The following is a 13,948-nucleotide window of genomic DNA, read 5'->3' on the forward strand; positions in this document are numbered from 1 at the left end:
TACACAATAATGCTCAGCAGACGCACAGGTCACACGCTCCATGGCGACGGTTGGCGGTGTGTGTGTGTGTGTGTGTGTGTGTGTGTGTGTGTGTGTGTGTGTGTGTGTGTGTGCGTGTGTCACTCGAGACGATCTTATCCCCAGCGCTGAAACTGACGAGCAAGAAGTGGGTCGTCATTTGGCTTGATGGTTATGTTACTACTGTGGTAGGCCAGCGAATTGGGTCGTTAAGTCAGTTTAATGCGTCTAGCTGCTTGGGGTTCTGGGCGAAGCGACGTCGCCAGAGACGACGAAGCCTCGAGGGATCGGAAAATCCAGATAACTCCTGACTTGAACATGAGGGTGGAGGAGGTGCTGGACCACGACTAATGGTCTTTTCAATGAAGACAAAATATATTCTGTAGACACACATACACACACAAACCTTAATACATACACCCTAATGCACCATTAAAAACAAAAACTCATGAACAGGCCAAAATACACACACACACACACACACACACACACACACACACACACACACACATACAAAATGCACAAACATACACACACAAAATAAAGCAATCGCACACGCACTCAAACGTACACTCAGACCAACACACAAGTGCAAATACACTCATATACACTAACATGGCTAGCACTAAGTATACATAAATCAACATAAGCACAAACACATTCGGACCAAAAATATGTCCATGTGAACATGAAAATAATATGAACATTCACAAAACACGCATGATATACGTCATTCACAAAACGATTCATAAAATCCATAATATACCAATTGTCCTCCACGTGAAAATTGAAGTTATGTAATAAATTAATTGGCTTTTCTTTTTTTTTTTTTGGTGGGAGGGGGGGTCAATCATTTATCATTATTTTCATATGAAACTGCGTTTTCTCTTCAATTATGGTCAACAGAGAAAGGTTTTTAGCCGTGACTCCGACTACAAATCAGCTTTAAAAGGTTACTGTGTTGGGGGTAATCAAATCACGTCTGACACGGCCGGGAGAGGCACGTTGGCAGGAGCCTGGCTCGTGTGTGTCCAGGTCATCTGCTACAGTGACAGTGGCCTTCCATTTCTCTCTCCTCCCTACAACCATCCATCCAGCTTACCTTTGAATTTTGGTCTTACCCCAACATCCCTAACACTCTCCCACCTCTCCCTTCCCTGCTCTTATACCTCTCACCCCTAACACTCTCGCCCACCTCTCGCATCCTCGGTCTCATACCTCTTACCCTAACACTCCCTTCCATATCTCCCCTCCTTCCTCTAATAGCTCTTACTCTAACACTCCCTCCCACTCATTCCTTCCTTCCTCTTACTCTAACACTCCCTCTCATGCCTTCCTTCCTCCCTCCTTCCTTCCTTCATCTCTGCCATCCTGTTTCCATCTGTATGGTTTAGGAATTTTGATTATACTCACTATCCCTCCAGCAGATAACCTCGTCATGGACCATCAGGTCTCCTGCTATCGATCTCGCCTCTATGTTCCCGTGTACTCCTACGCTTCCCTCCCTTTCTTTGCTCCCATGGACAACACTTGATGGCCCGTTGGACGCTCGTAGAGAAACCAACTCTCAGAGCCCGTTCGCATGAGCGGTACTCCTTGAGGCTCTGAGCAACGGAAACCTGTGTAGGCATCTAATGAATCAGACTGACAAATCAAAAATCAAAGATGAACCGAAAAACAAAATCAGAATAATAATACATCTTCACACAAGTAGAGTATACCTATTTCAAGTACAAGCAGCTACAGATAACATCTCTATACGCTTTCTGTGCGCTTCATATTGTTCGAATCCTACACGAGAATCACTATCAATGGATATAACTTTCAAATCCTGGCGCTCGGTGTACGATATTACGTTTTCTTATGAATATCTCGTCCTAGAAGGGAACTGCAGTTGTTTGGAGTTTCAGTCTCATGTGATTTATCGAAAGACACTTGGCCCAAAGTGGTGAAATAAGATTTCATTTTTCTATTTTCTCTCATGAAGTAATATTGTTCTATAGTTCCAGTAATTCTTGGTAAACGGTATCAAATACCACTCACAGTGTGCTTTTCGATAAGCGATATCTTTCGTAGCCTGGCGTCTAGTATGATACTTCAACCAGGACCTGAAACTGCGTTTGTTTTTCTCGCCTCGATCACCTAAACTCCTCGTGACCAATATATATAAAGGTTCCCGCTGTTCTGCAACTCATATCATCCCACTACTGTATGTTCATTCCAGGGTAGTATATTTCACCTCCGACGAAGCTAACAATCATCTTACCTTGCCTTTCTTGTTCCTTGCCTTATCCCATATCAGCAGACATCATCAACCTTCAACACTTGGACTCATCTTAGAAAAAAAAACCATAAGGCCATCCACTGTCTTCCCTCTGCGTTCAACCCTGAAGCCTGTCTTCTCCTTGCCCCAACCCCTCCCACCACGCTCTTGTGTGACTCCTCCTCCCCATCCCATATGTGACAACCCTGGGCCCTTCCTCCCCACCCAGAGGCGACCCTCCTGCATGGGAGATAACTAGATTAACCTATCAAATGAAGACAATAACTTGTTCGCTCTCTGATTTGTTGTTCCCATTCCCGGGGCTTCCGGGAGCCTGCCAATAACAACACTGCGCGTTTTCAGAGTGCAGGACGCAGGGGAGACTCACCAAAACCATCCAGTCCGTATTCCGTCGTTTTTTGTGTCGCTCATGCCACGGATTGTGATTAGACCAAAGTATTAGAGATTTGCCTTAAGAGGATTTACCGATGGATTTCCAGCGAACGAGTAATTTTTACTTTTTTTTATGTGCCAACTCTCGTTAGCTAAACAACACAGACAGGAAATTGCTTGCAAAATTCGAAATACAATAATCTCTATAAACAATTTATTCAGACAAAACCAATCTGAATAAGTGTAAAGAAAAAGTATTCAATGATAAGAAAATCTACAGGATGGGAAGGCGAGAGATGTTTGTTTTTAAAGTCAACGAAACTATCTGAACTTTATTAACGTGTCCTTCAACCATCCCCGAGAGCTGTAACACAAGATAAACCTCAGACAACGTAACCTTTCTATGGTTCATCAAGGTTATCAGATAACCCGGCAGGCATCAGCTGAACCAGAAGAAAAATACTTGCGTTGAAGACGACCTCGTGAGGCTAACCCAACAGGTATCAGTTAAACAGAGTGATGCTACTTAGAAGAAAATATCAGGCGGTGTTCAGTGCCAAATACGGGTCGACTTTAACCACAGACTTTGTCTTACGTCATAATGTATGCTGTACGTGGGCAATCGTCAGCATAACATCTGGGTTGTAGCGATGGAGAGGGTATAGTTGTCACCATGACTACAACACAACAAACAAATCTCTTACTTCCTCACCCTGGCGCTCACGATACCCAGACGGGAGGACTGTTGTAGTTATTTCTACCGCCATAGTTTGGAGACCAGGTCGCGATAACTGCTTTATGATCTTAATGACGGATCTACAAGTAATCACCCAATACGAAAGCTGTAGCACCCGGCCTGTGCGGAGGCGTTGAGAGGTACCTGATGTCTGACGAGTCATGCAGCACACATAACGAGCGCGTTATGTAGTTATTAATGATAATCATGCAGCACCGAGGGAAGGTGTTAAAGATATTTCGGTTGACGAATGTACGAAGCTTGATCTTGACGTCCTTCATGTCCCTCGCAGTAGACAGGCCGAAAACAAAGTCTCGCCAACCAACCCTCCTGATCCTCAGACAGTGGGTCAGACACGGACGTCATTCCAACGATCGTCGCAAGAATCAGTTGTATAGACTGTTAGTGTTCGGTGGATGGGCTTATCTGGACATCAAGTCCTCCATCGTCAAAATCTGGATATTTATATACAGTTATCCGAGTAATCGCAGCATTATTTCACCTATGGTGAAAAAGCAGAAATATTGATATCAAATAAAGATATCTACACGACACAAAGACTTTGTACAAGGCAACTTTCTCAAATCATGTGTGAACAGAAATGTATATCTGTCCTCTGCCAGTGTCTTTTCAGTTTTCCTTTCTTTCTTCTAAACAGATGTGATTTCGACGGGCCAGACCCTGGTAACTGTGACGGCCATACGAGTGAGCGTGTCAGACAAACCTTGAGAGCCAATGTTACATTCCGACGTAACGCACTCCTAGCATTCACACCCCTCATGAAATCCCTGATACCAAACGAGTACGTAATCCCAGGACAGCCCACACACCCCCGAAAAGAGGATTTTCCCTTCGATAATCCCACCACAATTGCATTACTGGAAAGCTAATCCCTCTTAGAGACATCCGCGAATCAGCTAAAAGAAAAAAAAGGAAATCCCCTGAGGGACGCCAATATTGGTAGCGCAACCCTGTCAGTTCCTGCCAGCTTGATGGTCACATATGGGGTCGACCGCCTCCCTCTCATACAGACAGGATACCTCATCTTCCACGTACCTCATCATAGTCTGGTCTCCTTTATCCATCTGTATAAAAAATGTATTTCAAGATTTACTCATAAAGTAAGAAATCAACTCACTTTAGGCTTTAAATTAAAACTGAAAATAGCGCTCGTAAGAAAACCAAGTCACGTCAATATATAAAGTAAACATTGATGGAGGGCGTCCGTAATATCAGCGATAGTAGCTCATCTGCTACTGTAATAGGCTTACGGTCAAAATGTTTACATTAGTAATGAGGCGGACAGTTGTGGGTCCGCTACAAGCACACTCAACTCTATGGTCCGAGCACGGATGATCCTAATGGGGGAATCGAGAGAAGCAAATGGCTGTCCAAACCTCAAAACTGAAACCTCCTTTTTGCTCTCCTCGCTGTCCAGAATATTGGCGACGTTTAGAAGAAACAGAAACTGTACGTAAGTTTCTAGTCGTCAATAACATCACCATTAAGTGCAGTCCTACCCGATACTTAGTAGAAAATGGACAAATTATTGAAAAAAATAAGAATAGAATTCACTTCTAAGTAGCAGGTTTCAAGGAAGTATCAGTCCATTACCACTGCTATGTATAACACAAAGACGCATCTTTCGTTTGATGTCCCAGGTCAATGCGCGCTCCTTAAATTCCCAGAATACCTTCCAATGCAAAGTATGTGTTTTTATGAATATTTATTCGTTCTAAAAACATGTTTTCAATCTACACCCGTGCGTGTGATTTGAGAGAAAAGAGGATATAAAAGAAGGAAGCGCAATTACTCCGAAAGCGATATGACGGCAACGTAGCATCTGGCATCCTAAGAAACACAAACGGGACTGTATTTAGTTGTGTTGTGCGACGGTGGATGGCGCCACCGTGAATGTGTTTCGTCTGCAGTGTCTAAAGGTTTTTTGACAGCTGGCGCGACGCTCTAATGACCCTAAAAGAGACACGGGGACGAGTCTTGCGGAAAGATAATCAACATTCACAAGTATTTATAGTTTATTAGTATCCAAAGGACGCTGCAACCCGATGGGTGAATCTTATGATACTTTTGTGTCCATATGACGGTGGAGGGAGACATTACCAACATGACAGATGACTGACGGACTTGTATGTTTAACGAAAGCACGTTATCAGAACTGGGAGAGGGATTTGTCCCAGACAAAGTCGTCCATCAACTTTCATATGTTTCATTGCTTTATACCTACTAACGCTACCTTCCTGGCCATATTTCACTGATCATGTACCTAACTATATAATCTCATACTTTGTGGCTTTGTTCTTGGATCCTTGGTGTGAACTCTGTATCCCCTTTTGCGCTACTGCCCAAGGGTTGGGTAGGAACGAGCAGTAAATTATCTGCTACTTCTTAGAAGATATGATTATTCTAATTCACGGATAACTACAAATACAGACGTTCCGAGCTTTCGATTGTATTTCAAGCTATTATCATTCTTGACAATGGCTTGAAAGACAACAGAATATTGTTGTCTCCTAATCACAGTGCTCCACGTATGTATGTGAATTCCCACAGAGAATCTAATTCCCAAGTCTAGCCTCTCCTCTCATCAAAAGGAAGGCAGAGATTGCAATTCTCTAAAAATCAGTCAACACAATTCTATTTCAATAACCACAGTTAAGTAACCTGTAACAAATTCTTGCTGTATTACAAAAAGACACTACAAGATTTCAATGTAGATTATGAATTTAGATGTCAACAAGAGGACTGCGAGTTCCTTACTATATGTGTGAAGTACAACTTGTACATTGTCCAGAAGATATATTGTATACCTGCAAGTAGGGTCTACAAAACATGTCACCAAGAAGCATAATACTACCCATACACGAGATAGTTGTTAAATCTACAAGTATACTACGCTGTGAACATGACATAAGACACCTACACATCCCAGAAGAACTAATAATGAAAGAAAAACAACTTAGAATCAATAACCAGCACACGGGACAAGGCAGGACACTATAACTACATACTCAAGCACCACGCAACAGTCAATAAGCATACAATGCTACATGCACGTTCGCCTACAGGTATTACCCAACCGTACTCGGCTACTCATTCCCAATTGCTTCACTGGCCTCTTAACACGTTCCCAAAGATGTCTTAATTTATTCAAATTGAAACGTCAAGAGAACCCTTGAAGGTATCTTACACAACCTCCCCAGCACGTGAAAAGACGTACTACACAAGTTAAAAGATTCAGAAAGAATCTGATAAAGATTAATCTTATGTGTGTGGGTGTGTGTGTGTGTGTGTGTGTGTGTGTGTGTGTGTGTGTGTGTGTGTGTGTGTGTGTGTTAAAGCATAGTAATGACACCGTAACACAACAAAATCGTAACATAACAGAAAGTGACCCTAAACATGTAGAAAATGATAACAAGCAGGGGGCGGGCAATCAAGACAGTGACAACATGAAGGAACATGAACACATATATCTATCACCTTGGAGAACCGTCCAATCATTTCTGGCGAGCATCTGCGTTATACGTTCATCCTTCCCCGTGGGCTCAGCTGAGCGGGTAGAGTTCACCCGCTCCAGTTGAGCAAGCCCACTGTGCATCCCAATAACATTAATTACGCATGGTGGGGTGTTATGGTCTGCTGGTCACACATGACCCGGCCTGACCCTGCTGGATCCCAGGGACCATCCCTAACCCCTCTGTCATAGATTATGAATCAGCGCGTCTCCCGTACTAGCGAGGGGACAACGACGCCCAGCCTTGTATACAAGGGTCTACATGCACTGCCACCATCCCTCCGCCTGCTTTGCCTATCCTCCCGGCTCTGCTGCTGTAGGGAGACGGAAATGCCCTTGTGTTGATCTTGACTTCGTAGGGAGGACACCTCTAGCTTCCACTCCATAAGAAAATAAGATCCAGTTATAAGACTACATCAATGTCGTTTTTACCGCGAGTTTACGGAAATATTCATACTTGTGTTCCAGACGCTTTGAGAAAAATCATCTTTAACTTGTTTATACTTACGACTGATCGCTACTGAGCTCAGCCACGATTCAGTCATGAGAGATGCTGTTCCGATGTCTTGCCAAAATGTTTATAAAGAGATAAAAACGTGTTTCTTTGAGTTATCTAGTCATTGTGAGCAGATATATCAATCACTACACTCCGGTAGTACCCTAACATGACGTAACTAGAGTCTTTGCTGCGAGTGTAAAGTAATTAGACCGATCATAAACTACCATAACTGTACAAACGCGGAGGTATATGAACACGAATGTACATATATGGTGCATATGAACGCGCACTCTCATAGAACACAATGCCCTACAACAGCTAGGATTCGAACCCAGGAACTTTTGAGTGGTATTCGGGAACGCTAACTGCTATTCGATTACAAGTAATCGAATACCCTTCGTGTCACATCCATGCTAGCTGCTGGTAATGCAAGTCTTATGGGATTTGACCGGTGTAGACCCAAATGCGCATACGCATATACATACACATAACCTCATAAAGAAATTACGACAGAAACACACACACAAACAGAAACGATATAGTCACACATAGTAGGAAGCAATGACACACACACACACACACACACACACACACACACACACACACACACACACACACGCTGTCATATTCATACATTCCCCAAACTTGTCATGATTACACATACTCAGTACGGACCATACTCGCACATCAGACAGACAATCATACTGACGTTCGCAAAGAAGCAAGTGCAATCATAAATGAAAGAGATTATCATATTCAGCCACATACAAACGATCAGATCACAAAGAAGTGATCACATGAACACATACACTGAGACAAAAGATCATACCTACAGACACGGTCATATTCACACAAACACATACTCACACATGGAGACTCTCTCTCTTTCACACACAGACGATCATAGTCATACATATAACAGAGACGATCAAACAACGGTCATGCAAACATGCAGTGCATGATCATGCACAAGCATCTGGAGAGCCCGTTACACACACACTGCGATCCTGCATCAAAGCGGCCAAACAAATTAACAAAATCCACAAACACCAGCTGTGGCAATCGTGCAGTGTGTGTGTGTGTGTGTGTGTGTGTGTGTGTGTGTGTTTGTTGATCGTGTTTGGTAATACTAAGGTAAACACATCATGGTCCTACAGATGCCATTCTCGCACATGTTGCTACTTAAACACACGTTTCCAACTCTTTAGGTTAAATTATGGAAAAACAACTTGAACACATCATACAAAATGCTCATTCTACTTATTTAAAAAGCTAGGGTAAGGTATCTAGGGTTTCTGATCGAATTGGGATCATAAAAATGTTTGAGTCGTTAGAAACTAAACAAGCAGACCAGACAACTATGCAACCCTTATGTTGCAATTAGTGGATAAAACCAGCAAAAGGTTGTACTCTCTCTCTCTCTCTCTCTCTCTCTCTCTCTCTCTCTCTCTCTCTCTCTCTCTCTCCCATATATATATATATATATATATACGAATAGACATATAAACAAATATTTAACTAGTAGCGAGTTACTCATTTTTTCCTTATGATCTAAAAAGCAATGGCATAAAGCTTGAAGGGAAAAGGCTTCATGAATACAAGTATGGATGAGCGAGGGAGGCTGTAGCTTGTGTGGACGTGTGTTTGGATGTGTATGTGAGGGTCCACTGATGTGCATGTCTCTGATTACTATTTGCGAATAATATTTGTCTGTCACGGAGAGTATTCACACTCGTCTTACCTCTCTTCATATACACGGTACCTGACAACTGAAACTTGGAAGGTGAATGCTTAAGTATATACATGGATGCCAATACAACAGACTTATTCAAGAAGAAATTAAACGATTATTTCCTCTCTAAGTCAATGCTGACTATATGGGAGTAATAAAGATACAGTCCTTCACAACCTGGTATTCATGTTTGAGGACAGCCGATAAGTCACAAGCAAACTGTTTGGTCTATGTATCATCCGGCCATCTCCCCCACCACCCTACCACCTGAAACCACTAACCAGCCACCGGCAATCACACAAGCAATGACGTGGATCACAGTGAGAGAGAGAGACTATGGAAGGGCAGAGGTCTTTGCCACTGCTCACTGTAACAAGACGATGGAAGAAACTTTGTGCATCACACTAACTGACTGTTGATGTCCAGCTCTGCTGCGGTCTTCAACAAGAGGTGTCAAAGATATATTCAGTGTGGTTTATGTCTCCAAGTGGTCCTTAGGTAGGGGGAAAAACCTGGGCCAGCAAACCCCTTAGTTACACATGAAAAGCACCACTTCCCCACACGTCCATTCAATCACCTCCCCCTTAACTTGCATACAGAACTCCCTACCTCACATAGATACAAACACACGTAAGCCTCTCTCCTGCATATACATATAGCCACAACTCGGTACACACACACACACACGGTGCATACATACAAGGCTAAGAGACGGGGCAACACGAGTGCAAAACTCCCTCCCCGTAACACACAAATAGTAACCACAAACATACATACCAGTAGGCCCTCACATACACATCAACAGCTTCCCCCACACGTGCACTACTTCCTACACGCCATCATCCCCATACATACATACATGCATACATGAATTAGCCACCCTCTCTGAAACAGTATGATAAATGCGCATATGCACGATCGTCAGCCACATTCATTTTGCACCTCGGGCAGTGTGTGTGTGTTTCAACCTGGGTCATACGTGTATGCGTGTGTCTATGTGTGGGCGCTGTTGGTTGTTGCTACCTTTCAATATGCACTTGGGACACATGCATCGATCCCATCCTACTCCTGCTCAGTCGCAGGACGAATGTACAACATCTCTGATTGTTGGGTGGGCTGCGGCCACAGGATGCGGAGTCTTCATTGAGAGGGAACAAGAACGTTTCCCTAAAGTGATCTTATCGCGGAGGAAGAAGAGGAAACCTTCCCGTCCTGCCGGAAGACGTGCGTCTTACTTTCAAGAGAACACTCAGATAATCTAACGTGCTTCTAGCTTTCAACTGCTATCAACGTACAACATCACAGTGAGGGGGGGAAGACATAGGCATTGTACCATAAAGCAGCAGTGTCTTGGCCTTTATAACGTGTGTAAGTCAGGATCTATAAAATGTTAAGATGTTCTCAATCAAGTCAAGAGGAGTCGAGAACAGCGACGCTACTGAGGGAAAGAGATCACCATTTAATTAGGTCAGGAGCACACACACAGCTGGTGCTGACTCACCACCACGTCCCCGTGCCTGACGCTGGCCAGACGTCTAATTCGGCAATTACACACGAGGAAATGGCTCGTGGTTCCCCTGCATCTTGGCCTCTCCTCAAGACCATCACTGTCGTTGTGAGGCTACACACACACACACACACACACACACACACAGACACACACACACACACACACACACACATACACACACACACACACACACTACAAGTCAGCGTCACAACAGACAGGGGTGAGAGAGTTAAACATCGAATACATTCATCAAATGATTCATTTATTCACAATCATCCAGGGACTAGTTTCCAAAAGAGAGTCCAGGCGTTAACTCATGACCTCTTTCTAAAGGCTCCTACAACCCAAGTCAGCGCTATCACCAGTGGCAAGGAAATGTGGACTTTTTTTTGGAGTGAGAGGGTCTTCGAAGAGACTAGACTCCCAGCGATACATCCTTGCCAAAGGAGGCGTTTCACTTGCGGTGGAACCTCTTGCAGGTGGAGTCCGGTAACGTCAACATCGAGTACCTATATCAGGAAAATGACTACAAGTTCATGGACGTGCCACATCGAGCTAATGTTCTCGTAGGAACACAACAAGAACGGTCCCACTCCAACCAATATGAACATTTAGTCCCTCTAGGGTTTGCGTGAATACTAACTGATACCCCCTTAACCTTACTATAACCCATTGTCTTTACTGTGGATGATGTCTGTATAACAGTATTTTCATTCAATAAACCGTTAGTTTATTGTTGAACCCACGACAGTGAATATACCACCGTCAGAAGGCAATGATATTTCCCTTACAGTATCACTGTAAGGGGTTTGCGTGAATACTAACTGATACCCCCTTAACCTTACTATAACCCATTGTCTTTACTGTGGATGATGTCTGTATAACAGTATTTTCATTCAATAAACCGTTAGTTTATTGTTGAACCCACGACAGTGAATATACCACCGTCAGAAGGCAATGATATTTCCCTTACAGTATCACTCTCTTTACTGCCCCCTGTATCTCTAAAAGCTTCTACTTTCCCTCTTTCAATAAAAGCTATTCACTGCTACTGTATCAATAAAAGCTATTCACTGCCACTGTATCAATAAAAGCTATTCACTGCCACTGTATCAATATGAAAAGCTTTTTTCCTCACCACCTTTTGCCTCTTGTCATCATCTCGCGCAGGTTATTCCCCGGGAGGCTTGCGTCCCCATGAGACGATCAAAACAAAGCTGGATTCTTCCCCTCCCTCCCTCCTTCCCTCCCTCCCTCCCCACCGCACCACTACCACCGCCACCCTGCGGCATCTGGCTGAGCCCACCACGCTTCGTTACCAGCCGTCAGCCTCGCGGATTTTCACCTAATGGGGAAAGCATCTCGCTTTCTTCGCTTTGAGTTTTATCGGTCTCAATCTCTCGTCCAAACTCTGCTTCATTATCCTTCCCACTCCAGTCAGGGTTGCGATCGTTAGACTGGGGGTCTTCTACCTTCTCCCGGAGGGGGATGTGAATGAACAGGAATCGCAAGGATGCCACCATTTACGGGTTGGTTTGGGGAAATCCGTTCAGATCCTGCAGACTTTTCGGACCTGTGTTTCCTCCGTCTACAACCACAGATTTACTTCGTACACTCATCACTCCACTTGCGAGGCTACAGAATGTATAGGGGAATGATGGCAGTGATCAATAGATCTAACAGTGCATCGCGATTAGGGGCGATATAAAAGTGAAGAGAGAGAGAGAGAGAGGTTAGGGAGGGAGTCAGCTGGACGCACCCGCCTACCCAACGACCAACACAACGAACTCAAATATTACTGCCCGGGTCATTAGCTCCACTGGATGTGCTGTTATACTCCGCGCCCCAACCGCAGCAGTTGTTTATAACTGCTATCATCTCGCCCTTAGGATACCTCCTACACATTATCTCCACTATATTACCCTCTTGTTCCCCCTCCCATCCTCTCATTTTCTCTCATTTGTGTATATGCACACATAACGTGTACACACACACACACACACACACACACACACACACACACACAATGCAAAACAAAGCTGACGAAAAAAAAACCCGCTCGAAAAACTCACTTGGACGCGCATCTAAAGACTGCCTCACCAGCGTAGTGACGGAGGGTAAGAATACGTGAAGGGCGCGGCCTCAAACAGTCTAACTGAACACTAGGGGAAACAGTAGATAAAATTCATCATTATCATTACTGTTATTGATATTACATTCAGTTGTATCATTCAGATCATTATCAATCATTTTCATTATCATCATAGTTATAATTAGTATTACTATCATTAGTATTAACTATCATCATTAGTATTACTAATTATCATCACTATCATTAATTATTATCATCTATCATTATCATCATTCATAATATCAATGATAATAAAAGATTTTTATGGGGTTATTGCACTTCGAGGCCGTGATCCGTGAAACTGCAGAGTACGATGGGCTTCTGTGGAACGGAAAGGTTCCACGACCCATTCCGTCTGCTGACGATGATGCAGCATCGTCGAAGACGATTTAGGTGGTCTTCCCCAAGCGGCATTTCCAGAGAGAAAGAGAGAGAGAGAGAGAGAGAGAGAGAGAGAGAGAGAGAGAGAGAGAGAGAGAGAGACAGAGAGGTGACACCAGACTCCGCCAGCATGAGATTTACACCGCGAGTAAAAAGTCACCTTTTGGCGAAGTTGCATCGCTGAAATACAGTCTCGACAAAGACCTCCTCATTCCAAGCGAGTCCATCCCTGCTACTGGAAGTAGCGCAGCTTTGGGGTGTTGTATGCCTCTGGAAGACGTCATGATCTGACAAACACCAGGAAGTCTCTCAAACAGAAGTCCTTTGGTAAATTACGAGTAAACAGATTATCATCAAAACAGAGCAAAACCTATTCATGGAATGTTAACCCTCCCCCTCCCTCCCTCCCTCCCAGTCGAGAGCCGGTATGTGGCTCTTCGGCTCTCCAGACAGCGACATGACACCACCATGAGAGGCATAACCGACCAAACGACGCTAATGCACGAGTCCATCAGCCTGCGCCACGGGTTGCCGGAGCATTACCATATTTTTGGGTTTTGCTGTGAATGTTGTATTGTTACGCACTTTTTTGTCCCCGCCCGTCAAAAAGAGTTCACTGTGACAGCAGGACTATCCGGTGCTTTCGGGCCATTAAGCACGTAATTAGGTTTTCGTATAACATTGCAATTAGGAGAGTAAATCTGTTGTTATGCGTTCTACTAGGCTGATGGCGTACTCACACATGCCTGTTCG

The 13,948-nt window shown here is 43.9% G+C and overlaps 1 long non-coding RNA gene across 1 annotated transcript in view; it reads right to left on the minus strand.

Moving 5' to 3' along the window:
• LOC139755295 (uncharacterized) overlaps positions 1 to 13,948 on the minus strand; it is a 185,253-nt gene that overhangs the window by 151,031 nt on the left and 20,274 nt on the right. The gene's annotated exons all lie outside the window — the stretch shown is intronic.

The sequence above is a fragment of the Panulirus ornatus genome, chromosome 19, assembly GCF_036320965.1.
Source record: "Panulirus ornatus isolate Po-2019 chromosome 19, ASM3632096v1, whole genome shotgun sequence".
Taxonomy (NCBI): domain Eukaryota; kingdom Metazoa; phylum Arthropoda; class Malacostraca; order Decapoda; family Palinuridae; genus Panulirus; species Panulirus ornatus.